We start from the raw sequence: 15,944 nt of genomic DNA on the forward strand, positions 1-15,944 counted from the left end.
CTTCGCGCGGCCCTGTGAACTTCTTCACGTGAAATTAAACTGCTATCACTGACCTTCGCGTGAGATAGAAACTTCTTCGCGCGGCTTGTAAAACTTCTTCGCGTGACCCGTAAAGGTTTTTCACACAAGACTTTGTATCAGCATTACCAATTTGGGTCTGTTTTGGCTATCTGTGGCCTGCACACTATCTTTTTTTGTGTTCATTCATCGCTCTTTGTTTGCAAATAGTCCTGAAACAACAACACTTCACTTAGCTAAAGACTTTTGTCTTACACCTTGACTAGTCTCGTCTCATAAGTAATTTTTTTTGGTCTTTGTCTTAATGCTTGTCATACTTTGTGTCACAGTGGTCATAATCTCTGGCTGTTCTAGCTTTTAAATTAGACCATTTGTGCCTTAGTGAACAACATTTTTCCTATTATCTTGTCCTTTTTGAGACTCAGTCTTAGGGTGGTCCTTGTCCAGGTTCTAGCTTCTTGTCCTTGTCTATGACTATCACAACTAAAAGTGGCAACGTGTTTTATCCCAATAATCTTAGATGTGGTCGTGCTAGGGGTCGTAATCATGGTAGAGGTAGCTTACCTTTCGCTACGCAATCTGTACCCAGTTTGGCTAGTGAGGTGTCTTCACAATCTTCCTCACCTGCCAAGTCATCTCGAGTTCAACAAACATTTTCCAATTTGAAACAAATTAGGAATCCTTTTTACCAAGAGGATATTGAGACAGGTAGAGGTCCTGCATTCCCAAACACGATGTATGATCCTTTCTCCAGAGACCCTTTTGAAACACAAAACACTAAAACTAAACAGGTTCCTATAATGACTAACTGTGAACCTGAACATGGTAGTCATAGTTGATATCAAGAACCACCTAGGGATGACAAAGAGAAAGAAAAAGACTATGACACTGATGAGGAACAGGAAGAGGTGGAAATCCTTCTTGAAAAAATAGCAAAATGTCGAAGAGACAAAAACTTTCAGAAGGTCATGGGAATCCTAATCAATGAAGAGAAAGAAAAATACTTTCTCAAACTTGCCCAAGAGGGAGCAAAGTTACCTTCTCATTTCAATGTAGAAACCATTGTCAAAATTGAAGAAGAAACTGAACCTCCAAACTCTAAAAACAATTGAAAATTATGCAAGACCAGTTGGCTCAAATGATGCATGAGAAGGAGAAACCCACAAAGACATACACATTGGATGCTCTTTGTTCATTTCCATTTGACAAAAGCATAAATATGCCGCCTTTCCCATGAGGCATAGAACTACCCAAATATGACAAGTACTTTGGTACTACTGATCCCTAAGATCACTTGCAGGAATTTGGCACTTTGTCTATGGAGTTTATACACAATCAAATGTACCTCATGTGTTTATTCCCTAGAAGCCTATGTGGTCAGGCTTTGGAGTGGTTCTCACATTTACCTCTTGGTATCAAGACATTTGACGAAATTGCCAATTCATTTGTTCAACAATATTCTCATAACATTCAACATCCTATAAATATTCGAGATCTATGCAACCTTAAACAGAAGGTTGGTGAGCCTTTTCTCACTTTCCTCCAATGGTGGAGACAACTATACACTAAGTATTCTCGTAAAATCTCAAAAATGAAAAAGCTCAAAATTTTCACTAATAACCTCTTACTTGATTTCGAGTATAGAGTCCAACTACAAGGTCCACGTACCTTTGAAGACATGATTACATAGGCTATCCGTATTGAAGAATTTATGGTCAAGAAAGGTGAGCTCACTCTTTAAAGAGACACAAAACAAGGTTCCACTTCCAACAGGGATAAAACCAAACATGTCAACAAGAACCAAGAAATTGTACATGATGGGGTTGTTGACAATGTCACACCCAAACTTGCTAAAGTAGCATTTAATCTCATAGATTGCCTCAAAGTGGCCAAAAATGTTGAGAAGCCTCCCCCTGACAACAAGGCATCTGGGAATAAATTGAGAAACTCATGGAAAACATGACCCAAGCGAGAGTATACGCCTTTGGGAGAACCTTTGGATGTAGTTTACAAAACATTGCTACAACATAAGCTTATCTCACCAATGGATAACGCTCGTCCCTATGATCCACAACCACGTCCACCATGGTGGAATGAGACCTCATTTTGTGAGTATCACCAAAACAAGGGACACAAAACCAGCAACTGTATAAACTTGCATCATAAAGTTTAAGACATGATTGATGTTGATCTTGTGGTAGATGGACATAACAAAAACTCAGACCACAAGGTGTTCAAAGAGCCTTTCCCAGCTTATGAAAAAAGAGAGACTTCAAAACCAGAACCCTACAACAAGGTCAACTATACATATTCCAATGATGATAATGTCATTCACATGGTTGAACCTGTAGATTCTGAATAGTGCAACATTATTACCATAAAGGGGAAGCAAGATAACGACAAACCCAAGACACCATTTTTCTTGAGAGGCCCTACTTCCAATAACATTAATAATGCATCTTCACAACACTATGCTAACACTGTTACTTGCTCTCATGCAAAGTTGGTGCTCAAAGGCCCTACACCTCCTACTTCAAATCTTGAACAACACAAAGACAAAGCCCTTATTGGTCCATCCGGTAAAGGTGCAAAACACACAACGAACATGATTGCAACTAGTTATAGTGTTCTTGATCAGTTGAAATGAACTAATGCTCAGATTTCCATCTTTGAGTTGCTTAAAATCTCGCTTGCTCACAGGAAAATTCTAGACAAAGCCCTCACTAAGGAAAATGTTTCTCAAGATCTTGATCTTGAGTGATTTCAATCCATGGTAGGTCACTTGACCTCACCTCATCTTATGACCTTCTCCGAGGAGGATGACAACTCGTTGAATCACCCACACAATCAACCTCTACACATTGAGGTTATGATCCACCAGACATGTGTTCGTCGGGTACTCATTGACAATGGCGCTGGCCTAAATATTGTCTGTACTGCTCTGCTTAGACAATTGGATTATTCTGAGGACTTGTTGATCCTCGAAAAAAGATTACTATTAAAGCATATGATGAAGTGGAATGAAAGTCACTAGGCCTTGTGGTTTTACCAATTTGCGTCGGTCCTATCGAAAGGGATGTCACCTGTTAGGTGCTTGACATTCCCTTAGCCTACAACATTTTGTTGGGATGGCCATGGATACATGAGATGCGCACTATGCCATCCACATACCACCAATGCATTAAATTCCCATTTCATGGTTCCGAAGTTACTATTCCTGCCACTACTAGCTACACCTGCAATATGCTCAAAGCTGCTGATTCTTTCGTCCCTGCTAACCGTGAGTCTATTGATGGTCACGACAATAAACTGAAACAAATTGAGCAGTCATTTAAATTGAAAGAAATTGGTATGGGAGAGTACTACATGGAACCAGTGTTGTCATTAACATCTCTTCCAAAGTCCCCTCGACATTATGGGAGGCCCTCAGAAGCAAACAAGCCATTCGTGTTGACACCTCAGACCAAGTTTAATGGCTCTTTTGTCAAGGTCACAGTTCCCTTAGAAGATGAAAGTGAAAAAAAAACCATTGTTGCATGACTTTACCAAGAAGAAGCTCTAGTGGACCTAACAAAACAAGCTCGAGAAATCAATCCTAAGAAATATGGACCTGGTCTTAAGCTTATGAAGTGTTTTGGTTACAAGGGAACCAGCCCTATTGGGTGCAATAACAATGGTCTAATAGATCCTATCAAAGCAATAGCTCGAAGCAACAATGAAACAATTGGCATAGGGTTTAAGAAGGTCCCTTTCCATTTGGGATCCAATCAATTCATACTCGTACCTAAAATTTCATCTGAAAATGAGTCACAATCTGAGTCAGGTACTCGAGAGGAAGAATCTGATGATGAGGATTCCTACCCTCATCCTATTCCTTATGATCTCGCTAAATACTTTGCTGAGCCAGATGACTTTGTGCCACGTGTTAGCACTATGGATGATACTAGTGATTCTTCTGAGGACAATACTGAGCAACTCAAATACTATTCAGAAAAGGGAGAATCTACTCAGTCATGCCATATTGAGTATTTTTGTAAGAATCCAGAGGCTGAAGGAGAGTATGTCCCTATCACTGTTGGGGAGTTCTATAGTCTCTCACCATGTAGCACCGATTCTCATGAATATGAGTTTGACAATCTTTTAGAAGTGACTACTGATAAAGACATTGACCAAGTGCATGTCTATGAAAATCAAATCAAAGTGGGTGAAATGTCTAGGGTTAGGTCACAGGGGTAAGCTCGAACTAGTTTCCTAGAGTTGTCAATTACTAACGTTCATACTTTGAGGCATTTGAATACACCTGTGGATGAGGTCGCCGTAGGTCTCAAATTGCTGGTCCACACACTTAATGACTATACTGTGAACACAATTAAACCAACCACTACTCTCTCACTCACACATCTTGAGCTTATAGACTGGAACCCCAATGCATCTAACGAAGTCCCCACGTTCCAGAATGACTATGCTCTATCAAACCTATAACATCTTCCAACAATGAGCAGAGTATTAACATGATTGATGCCAACATCAAATATCTCAGTCACATAATTAAAAGGAAAAAATGCAAGAGGTTCGATGGTGAAAACCACATTGTGGCAGTGTCGGATCCCAAAAAAGTAAAAACAAAAGACGTATCCAAAGGTGAAAACCTCTCTAAGGCGCTCGCAGATGAGATATTTGATGTCCTTCCTAATCACTTTCAAGAGAGATCGTTAGGGTTAATAGAGCCGACGTAGCCAATTAACCTAGGAACAGAAGAACATCCTCATGTGATACATCTGGCGCAGTCACTGTCACCTAAAGAGAAGGAACAATTCATTGCCTTAAGGAAAAGAAAATAAATTTTGCCTAGACATATTCTAACATGCCAAGATTGGATCCTAATCTTATCATGCATCACTTGTCCATAGCACCAGACATCAAACCAGTTAAATAGAAGCTTCAAAAAATGCACCCTCATGTTGCATTGCTCGTTAAAGCAGAATTGGAGAAACTTCTAAAGGCTGGTTTCATCCGTGTAATTGATTATGCTGAATGGATATCCAATATTGTTCCTGTTTCCAAGCATGATAAATCTATTAGGGTTTGTACAGACTTCCATGATCTTAACTTGGCATGTCCTAAAGATGACTTTTCACTCCCTAATATTGATATGATCATGGACATGATGGCTAGCTATGAGATGTACTCACTTATGGATGGTTTTTTTGGATACAATCAGATAAAAATTGCGCTAGAAGACTAGGAGAAAATGGATTTCACATGTGCATGGGGAACCTTTTGTTGGAATGTGATGCCATTTGGTTTAAAGAATGCTGGTGCTACATATCAATGGGCTATTACTACAATTTTTCATGACATGATGCATAGAACCATGGAGGACTACGTTGATGATACCTTAGTCAAAAGTGCTAAATGCAATTCTCATCTACAAGATTTGGGTCCCATCCTAGATCATATGGAAAAATTCAGTCTTCTGCTCAATCCTAAGAAATGTGCATTTGGTGTCACATCGGGGAAATTGTTGGGATATATTATTTCTGCAAAGGGAATTGAAGTAGATCCAAAAAAGTACAAGCAATAATGGACATGCCACCACCTCAGAACATTAGTCAGATGAGAGGACTATAGGGAAGGCTTCAATCTATTCACAGGTTTATTTCACAATTGGCGGATAAATCACAACCCTTCACAAAGACCTTACATAAGGGTGTGAAATTCAATTGGAGCCAGGGTTGTAAGCAAAGCTTAACAAAGATCAAATAATATCTTGTCAATCCACCAATCCTGATGCCTCCTATGCATGGGAAGCCTTTGCTTTTATACATTTCAGTCACTGAAGCATCTTTGAGAATCCTATTGGCTCAGGAAGACAATGATAACAAAGAAAGAGCTATTTATTACTTGAGCCGAACATTGGTCTCGTATGAGAAAAACTACAACATTATTGAGAAAGCTTTCTTGAAAGTTGTCTTTGCTTGCCAGAAGTTGAGACACTACATGCTTGCCCACACTACATGGCTTGTGGCTAAAATAGATCCATTAAAGTACTTGCTCAGTAAGGCAGCTCTCACAGGAAGATTGGCTAAATGGGTCATGATACTAAGTGAATTTGACATCCAATATGTTGAACGCAAAGCTATAAAGGGATAGGCAATTGTAGACCAACTAGTTGAGGCACCCATACAGAGTCTTCTACCAATAAACATTGATTTCCCAGATGAGTCAATTCTAACACTCACTCATCATACATGGGTTATGTTCTTCGATGGGTCCTTCACACAACAAGTATCAAGTGCTGGATTACTCTTCATTACACCATAGAGATACTCATTGCCCAAAACATACAAGATTTTGTTTCCTTATACAAATACCATTTCTGAATATGAAGCTTTGATCAATGGTATGAAAATTGTAGCTGAATGGAGAGTAGATCAGTTGGACATCTTCGGTGACTCTCAACTTGTTATCAACCAAGTAAATAATGTGTATCAAACAAAGGATGATAAACTAATTCCTTACAAATGTATGGTTGATGACTTGACGAAGTATTTTGCACACATCACCTTCCAACAAGTTCCATGTGCAGATAATAAAGCGGCTGATGCCATGGCCACTTTGGCCTCCTTGCTTCAAATGCCAGAAAATGATCTCCAACATGAGTTCTTGGTGGAAGCGTTACACTACCCAGCCTATGACACACCCGATTCCAGGATGATCTATTCTATTATAGGGCAAGAATCATCCTTCTACCATCACATCTATTCCTACCTTCATAATCAAACGATTTTAGAAGGTCTGACCCAGAACAAGAAACATTAGCTAATCCGTAATGTTTCACATTATGTCATTATTGCTGACAATTTGTATAAGAGAGGTCTCGACGGAACACTCCTTAGGTGTTTAGAACCTGACGAGTCCAAACGCACACTAATTGACATTCATGAAGGGATTTGTGGATCTCATTCCAATGGCCTGACACTAGCTCGCAAACTCCTTCGTATTGGTTACTATGGGCCTAAAATGGAGCAAGAAGCTGTTAAGTATGCTAGGTCCTGCAAGCAGTGTCAGTTACATGGGAATCTCATTCACGCTCCAACCAGAGAGCTGATTCCCTCAACTACAACATGGCCATTTCAACAATGGGTGTTCGACTTGGTGGGACATATTCACCCAACCTCTTCCAATGGACACAGGTTCATTATCACAGCTACAGATTATTTCACAAAATGGGTAGAGGCAGTCCCTCTCACAGTTGCTGATGGCAAAATTGTAGTGCTTTTCATCACAAACTACATCATTTTTAGATATGGTATACCGTCCTCAATCATTACTGACAATGGAGGACAGTTCAAGAATAAAGACCTCAAGGAACTGTGCAAAAAATTCAAGATCACACAACATTGGTCTTCCATTTATTACCCCTAGGGTAATGGCCAAGTTGAGGCATCCAATAAGGCGATCGTCAAAATTCTTCATCGCACAGTCAGTAAGTTAGGGAGAGACTGGCATCAATAGATCAACCCAGCCCTATGGGCATATAGGACAAGCATTAGAACTCAAATGGGCACGACTCCTTTTGCGTTGGTGTATGGGGCGAATGCTATGCTTCCAATAGAAGTCGAGATTCCTACCTTGAGAATCTCCATGAAAGGCCTTATCACTGATGATGACTATAGGATAGCTCAGCTTCAAGAGCTTGCGTTACTGGATGAACGACAACAAGTGGCATGTGATCATCTACGAGCATATCAACAAAGAATGGCACGAAGCTACAATCGAAGAATCAGGCCACGTGACTTCTAGCTGGGTGACCTCGTCCTGAGAGAGAACCCTAAGAATCAACAACAACGAATGCAAAAGGGAAAGTTTGAACCAAACTGGTTAGGTCCGTACATCATTACTGCAGTATATGGATCTGATGCTTATTAGCTTTCCACAATTGAAGGAGAAGTGCTTAAAGAGCCTATCAACACTGTCCACCTGAAGCGATTTTACAGTTGATTTAATCTTAGCAAGCTCTTTGTACATATCTATATGTCCTAAAAAAAATCTAAAAATAAGAAAAAGTCCTAAAAAAAATTGTTACCCTAGTGTAAATCTAGCAAATAGGCACCTTGGTAACACCAAAAAAAAAAAAAACTTGCCAAAAAGGTGAAAACCTGGTAAACAGGTGCCTCTTATTCTCAATGCTCCATCTTGCAGCACACCTTCAAGCTTTCTGTATAGTCACTTTCATGCTTTCGCTTTCCTGCTTTTCCTGCTTTCTGCTCATGTATCCATGGATTGAGTCTTGTTACAGCTCGAGGCCATTCCCCCTTTGTGTCACTTTTTTTGAGATTCTCCTCATAGGATCTTCTTCATGACAGTCACGAGTGGTCCTCACTACGTTTGCCTACTATCGCCAATGTCACTCTTTTCAAGATTCTCCTCACAGAATCTTCTTCGTGATAGTCACCAATGGTCCTCATTGCATCTGCCTACTATTGCTAGTGTCACTCTTTTGAGATTCTCCTCATAGAATCTCTTTCGCAATAGTCATCGGTTGTTTCAGCTGTGTCTACCTACTGTTGCTCGGGTTATGTCTCTAGATTCTTTTATTGAAGATCTCTCTTGCATCAGTCACTAGTCATCCTGGCTATGTCTTCCTACTGTCACTTAGTCCTTCTTAGGTTCTTCATCATGAAGATTCCTCTTTGACCTTAGTCACCAGTCGTTCTGACTACATTTGCCTACTATTGTCACCCTCTTGAAGAGATTTCTTTCAAACATGTTTTGGACACTAACACTTGACATCAATCCCAAAACATTAAACTAAAAAGTGATATACTTGTTTGGATATGCTAAGCTTTTTTTTTTTCTTTATCACATCTCCTCGAGCAACTCGATGATGTCATCTTTGACTAGAGAAGTAATGACTGGGGGCATGATCTTTTCTTTGCTTTTTGTTTGCGGTTTAGTTCCAATAAGTTGATCTATTCCTATAAGAGGGGTGTCCACTATAAGAGCCTCCATCTTGTATTGGATGGCCGTGTGTACCTCGACTCCTTTTATATGAATATGCCAATAACATTGGTTCTTCTCCTTGTTTGTTGGAGTGAATTCTTCATGCTACAGTACATACTGATACTCGTCCTATTAAGTGAACGTATGGGTCACTGCGAGTATATCTAGCACACTTCTGTCTTAGGTTACGAATGCAAGGGTCATTTCAGACATAATAAATACTAAATAATTAGCATATGAGGGATCTCCTGTGTCTCTAGCATGATTGTATGCAAGCAACATTCAGGTCATCCTAGTGTTTATGCTCTAATGCTTATGTTAACTTGCTACATTAAAAGGGACAAATGTTCTGGTCATTCTAGCTTCTTGTGCTTTGAATGCTTACATTTAATCTCGACAAACCTATAACATATGTTCTATTCATATTCCCATGATTGCAATGTCAGTGGGAATTGTATAATATACGTGCTTTGTTCTATATCTAGTGATGATAAATTGTCGAGGCTTGGTAAGCAGACCTAGGGTTGCATTTAACATAGTCTTGCATTACATACTTCACTTGCATAAGCATGTGATTCAATTGCAAATCTACTTTCACCTTCTCTGATGAGGGATTGTTGATCTCTTCAAAGAATCATGTTCTTTCATGAACTGCATAAATGATTGATTAATCACCCTCTTGGCTACTTTGGTTGCTCTGAACCCATTTTTTGAGATCGAATTCCAAATCTGACACACTTAAGTGGTTCAAAAATGCATTTTAAATTTTTTTGTGCAATCCAAATCTTTATGATACTTTGCAATTCTTGGAATCTTTTCAACTCAAACTTGGTCTTTTGGACCTCGAAATCACTTCGGATCAACTTCCAAATTTCTTCAGATCGTTCTGATCTCTTCAAATTTCTTTTGATCATTTTGATCACTTCATATTTCTTTAGATCGTTATGATCTCTTCATATTTCTTCAGATCATTCTGATCTCTCCAAATTTCTTCAGATCATTCTGATCTCTTCATATTTCTTCAGATCATTCTGATCTCTCCAAAATTCTTCAGATTGTTCTGATCTCTTCATATTTCTTCAGATCATTCTGATCTCTTCATATTTCTTCAGATCATTCTGATCTCTTCAAATTTCTTTTGATCATTCTGATCTCTTCATATTTCTTCAGATTGTTTTGATCTCTTTATATTTCTTTAGATCGTTTTGATCTCTTTATATTTCTTTAGATCATTCAGATCTCTTCATATTTCTTCAGATCATTCTGATCTCTTTATATTTTTTTTGATCATTCTAATCTCTTCTTTATTCTTCAGATCGTTCTGATCTCTTCTACATTCTATTGAATCTTAGATTTCTTCTAAATCTCATGATATACTGCTTCACATCTATTTTTGGTGTGTCATCTTTTGATGTCACTCCCGAGGGGGTAGGATGATTGCATCATTGAATACCTATTTCTTGGGGCATTTGGTTCCCATCTTATGTCCTTATCACTTGAGGCATCTCATTACTCAGGGCATCTTGTTCCCTTCTATCTGGCATCTTTGCCATCTATCTTATTTTCTCATAAATTGATCAACCTTATAACAACTCTTCTTAGAGTTCGATGGATAGGTAATGAGACAGTCTAAACCCCGACTCCTGAGGATCAAGCCTTGTTCTGGGGATGATTCTATGACTCATGATTGGACCTTGTTATCTTTTTGTCAACCTCTCAGGTATCTAGGTGTTCTACCTGGATCCTTGAAGGTTAAGCTCTGTTCTAGAGATAATCTTCTAAATGCTATCAATCTTGGGTATCTAGGTGTTCTATCTGGATCCTTGAAGGTTAAGCTCCATTCTAGAGATAATCTTCTAAATGCTTTCAGTTTTAGGTATCTAGGTGTTCTACCTGGATCCTTGAAGGATAAGCTTCATTCTGGAGATAATCTTCTAAATGCTATCAATCTCAGGTATCTAGGTGCTCTATCTGGATCCTTGAAGGTTACACTCTGTTCTAGAGTTGATCTTCTAAATGCTATCAATCTTGGGTATTTAGGTGTTCTATTTGGATCCTTGAAGGTTATGCTCCATTCTGGAGATGATCTTCTAAATGATTATCAATTTTGGGTATCTAGGTGTTCTATTTGGATCCTTAAAGGTTAAACTTCTTTCTGAAGAAACCTTTTAAATGCTTATCAATTTCAGGTATCTAGGTGTTCTATCTGGATCCTTGAAGATTAAGCTCCATTCTGGAGATAATCTTCTAAATGCTTTCAATTTTAGATATCTAGGTGTTCTATCTGGATCCTTGAAGGTTAAGTTCCGTTCTGGAGATAATCTTCTAAATGCTACCAATCTCAGGTATCTAGGTGTTCTATCTGGATCCTTGAAGGTTAAGCTCCATTCTGGAGATAATCTTCTAAATGCTATCAATCTCAGGTATCTAGGTGTTCTATCTAAATCCTTGAAGGTTAAGCTCCATTCTAGAGATAATCTTCTAAATGCTTATCAATTTTAGGTATCTAGGTATTCTGCTTTGATTCCTTGGGATTAAGCTCTGTTCTAGAGATAGTCCTTAAAAGCTTATCAATCGATCTCTGTATCATCACCTTCGAAACCAATCTCATCTTTGAATCAATTTTAGGTATCTAGGTGTTCTATCTGGATCCTTGAAGGTTAAACTAAACTCTGTTATGGAGAGAATCTTCTAAATGCTTTCACTCTCGAGTATCTAGTGTTCTATTTGGATCCTTGAAGGTTAAGCTCCATTCTGGAGATAATCTTCTAAATGCTATCAATCTCGGGTATCTAGGTGTTTTATGTAGATCCTTGAAGGTTATGGAGATGATCTTCTAAATGCTTATCAATTTTGGGTATCTAGGTATTCTGCTTGGATTCCTTGGGATTAAGCTCTATTCTAGAGATAGTCCTTAAAAGCTTATCAATTGGTCTTTGTATCATCAACTTCGGAACCAATCTCATCTTCACATTAGGCTTTCTGATTTTCTTTGAATTGAATGTGCTATTCGCACATTCATTCAAAGAGGGGCAAAATGTAATACCCCAAAATTGGCGCATTGCCATGATACCAATTCTGGTCTATTTCTAATCAATCCTAAGTCCTATTTCACTAGGCAAATTCTTATTCTGCTACTTGCTACTTGACTTAAATGTTAGATGCAAAAAACCCTAATCTGCATTCATCATGCTTATTATTTAATTCCTATAGTATTTACTCATATTAGTCACATTAAACCTATTGATTAATATTTAATTTAATTAATAAGTATTTATACTTAAATTAAATTAAATTATATCCTAAGGCTAATGTACTATGGAATTAAATTTATTTAATTTAATAAATATGCCTATTTTAATTAATTAAATGAAATTATTTAATTAAATGGAGAACTTACTTCTAATTAATTAAACAAAGTTATTTAATTAAATGAGAAGTCATTCCTAATTAATTAAATGAAGTTATTTAATTAAATAAGAAGAGTGCCTCTAATTAATTAAATAGAATTATTTAATTAAATGAAATTGGTATTTATGAGAGAATATCTCATTTTATTAAATTAAATATCTCTTCAAAATCCTTCTTCAGTTCAAAAAGGGAGATTCTCAGTTCACTGTTGATCAAAAAGGAATTAAATCAATTAACTCCTTATTTTACTCAAATTAAATCAGTTAACTCCTTATTTTACTCAAATTAAATTAGTTAACTCCCTTTAATTTGGGAATCTTCCTTTATGACTAAACCTCACCTTTAATCCTGACCGTTGATTGAAATCGATCTGAACTATTGATGGATTCTAGGAAAGTCTATTTAAGAGACCCTCATCTCTTCATTTTAGAGGTTGAATGAGAATTTGCATCGAATTGCTGCTAGATTGTGCATTCATTTGAGCTCCTTATTTTCATAAGATTTTCATTGTTAGTTTAATTCTCATATAGATTTAATATGCATACATTTTAGCATAGCTTTCTTTTACATGTTTTTAGATTAAACGTGCATACTCCATTCTAGATTAATCTGCATTCTCATATAGATTAGTCACATTTTCTTTCAAATCCTTTGTTCGTAGAGGGTTTGGTTGCTTAAACACCTCAAATTTGAGGATATCTAACAAGAAATTTCCTTTAGATAGAAGGCAACAGGTCATCTTGTCGGCTGATTTTTGGATGAACAATCCAATGTTCATTTCGAGATGAATCCGCATACAATGACCGTGTTGAAGTGTGTGTGTTAGCATAGGCCACATTTTCATGCATACAGTGGGAGCTTCATTGTATATATGTGGTAGGTATTTCTCTTGAGGCTTTTGATTGCAGGTTATAGATTAGATATGTTGATGATGTGAGATTCACTTGGTATTACCTTTAGAGGTATGGATAGTTGGATGGTTTTGGCACTTGTTGTGGCTATGGATATTTTGACAACTACACATACATGTGATTACCTTTAGATCAGGTTTTTGTGCTTGGCATTTCAGCTGGTATAGGATTTTATGATCTTTTAATGCGATAGGTTGGGTGGCTTTCTCTTTGGATGGATTTTATGTATGTTTGGTAGCAGTGGCATAATAGTAGGTGAGATCATTCATGTTTGAGATGTTGGATACTTTGATTTTGCTGTAGGTATTGTTAGAGTAAATAATTAATTTACTAATTATTTATTCTATTTACTTAAGCTTACTTAGGTAAATGCATTTTATTTATTAGTTGTAGTCTAAGAGTTTGTTATAAGTTGTTGACAATACGAGAGTTTGTTCTCTCCTAAGTCATACTTATCCTCTCACATTGTTCAAGGACTTTCCACCTCAAGTGGATGTATGCTTAGTTGTCACACTTATCTCCTAGCATCTTCTAGCTTGTTCTGGAAGATTCTTGGAGCTCTTTATATTCAGGCTCCCTCATTGTATTTTCATAATATCAAGGCATATTATAAATACATATTCTTCTTATGTTTGCATATTGTCTCTCATGTCTGTTTAGGGTTTTTCCCTTGCTCCATGCTCTTCCTTCCTTGGCTTCTCTTTGATAGGTTTTCACATGCAGGTGATCTTGGGCATCTTCGGAGTTGGATTTCATCAACTCCAATAGGTACTAGGATGGAGCACTTCATGTACTTTGATCCATGATAGTGGATGTGCTAGGAGGGATTATTCATTTGTTCATTTATGTGGCTACAAATTGACCCTATGCAATATATAAAAGTGGGAAATTGTTGAGATAATAGGTATTGCACACATTGCATAGTATTGTTATATTGTATTATTTTATTTTATTATGTAATTTAACACCTAGATAGACATGCAACATGTAAAGTTTCCCATGGTATATACTTGATGAGTTGTATTGTAACATTGGGATAATATTTGATGTAATTATTTAATATTGAAGAAAATAATTAAATTTCCAATATTAAATGTGGGGTGAATGGGTTAGGTAGCACATGGTTTATGTAATACCACTTGGTGGTTTTGTGAGACTTGCTACTATATAAACAACCACATGGGTAATTGTTGTGAGAGAAGATAAAAGGGCAAAAGGCAAGAGTTGAGCAGGACAAAGCTCGCAGGTTAGCCAAGTGAGCATTTGTGAAGGTTGGAAGCATGGCATGGGATGTCTGGATTCATGCTTGTTCACATGGTTTGCTTGGTTGTGGCTATGGCTTTGAAAGCTTCCATGGTTGTATTGCAATGGTGTTTTTGCTGAATAATACATGGTGATGGATGCTTTTGGAGGCTGGGTCTTTCCCTATCTTGTGTCACACTTTTTATGCGTATGTTGTCATTTCTCTTGCATGTGGATTTTAATTGCATATTTATTTCATATCTATTATGGGTTATGTGGAAACGGTTATATTTATTGTTGCAAGTTTCGTTACACATGGTTATCATTACTACTCATCATTGTCATCGTCATTGTCATCATCATCATCATCATCATCACCAACTTGGGTATATGCATCAACATCATCCCATGCCTTGTCAGCCAAATCAGAACTAAAATATTCTAGATGTGCATCTTGAGGGTCATCTTCTTCTTGTCAGTTAACTTCAAAAGAATCCTATAATTATGCTTGTGTGGTTAACAACAAACTCTAAATATGACTTACAACTAACTCAATTTTATTGACAACTAACTTGAACAAGTTGGAAACCTAATATTATTTGATTACTTGTTTAGTTATGTTGGATCACTAATTCCAACACTTGGTTGGGCTAAAACAATGTCTATGGTGTTGAATCCAACTGTGTGGAGTTTGTGGAAAAAAATAGAGGATGGGTGGTGGAAAGTGATCTTTGATGGGGCTTCAAAGTGAAATTCTAGCCCATCAACTGCAAGATTTATTATTCATTACTGGACATGTAACACTATAGATTTAGGTGGTAAGAGACTAGAACATGAAATTGACAATGTGGCAAAAGTAGAGACAACATTGGTGGAACCCAAAGTAGCAAGAAGTTTAAGGGAATCAAAACTCCCTATTTACTCGGGGAATCCCAAATTATTATCCATACATTTATCAAAGGTGCATTAGAAGTTTGACATTTGCAGAATTATGTAAATCGTATTGGTGTTGAATTAGTTTTTTTGAATGAAATTATAATTTTGCATGTAAAATAATGTAGACAAATTATCAAATTGGGCTCTATCATTTGCAGCTCAAGGGAAAATTCAAATTGATGACTTTAGAAAATTAAAACTATAGAGGAAATGTTTCAAGGAAATGCTCTCAAAGATTGAAAAGAGGAATAAGTCTAAGAAGGAATGAAAATCTAATTCAATCCAAGGGCTATGGGAATAGAGTTCACAATAGACTTAAATATTTCATGGTTTTCTTTTGGAGTTTTTAAATTGCTGCTACTATTTTACATTGTTCATAATTGGCAAATTGTCTCAAAATTAGATGGTGATGACATTTTT

Source organism: Cupressus sempervirens, chromosome 7 (assembly GCF_028749045.1).
Source record: "Cupressus sempervirens isolate cs-2001-9-10 chromosome 7, ASM2874904v1, whole genome shotgun sequence".
Classification (NCBI taxonomy): domain Eukaryota; kingdom Viridiplantae; phylum Streptophyta; class Pinopsida; order Cupressales; family Cupressaceae; genus Cupressus; species Cupressus sempervirens.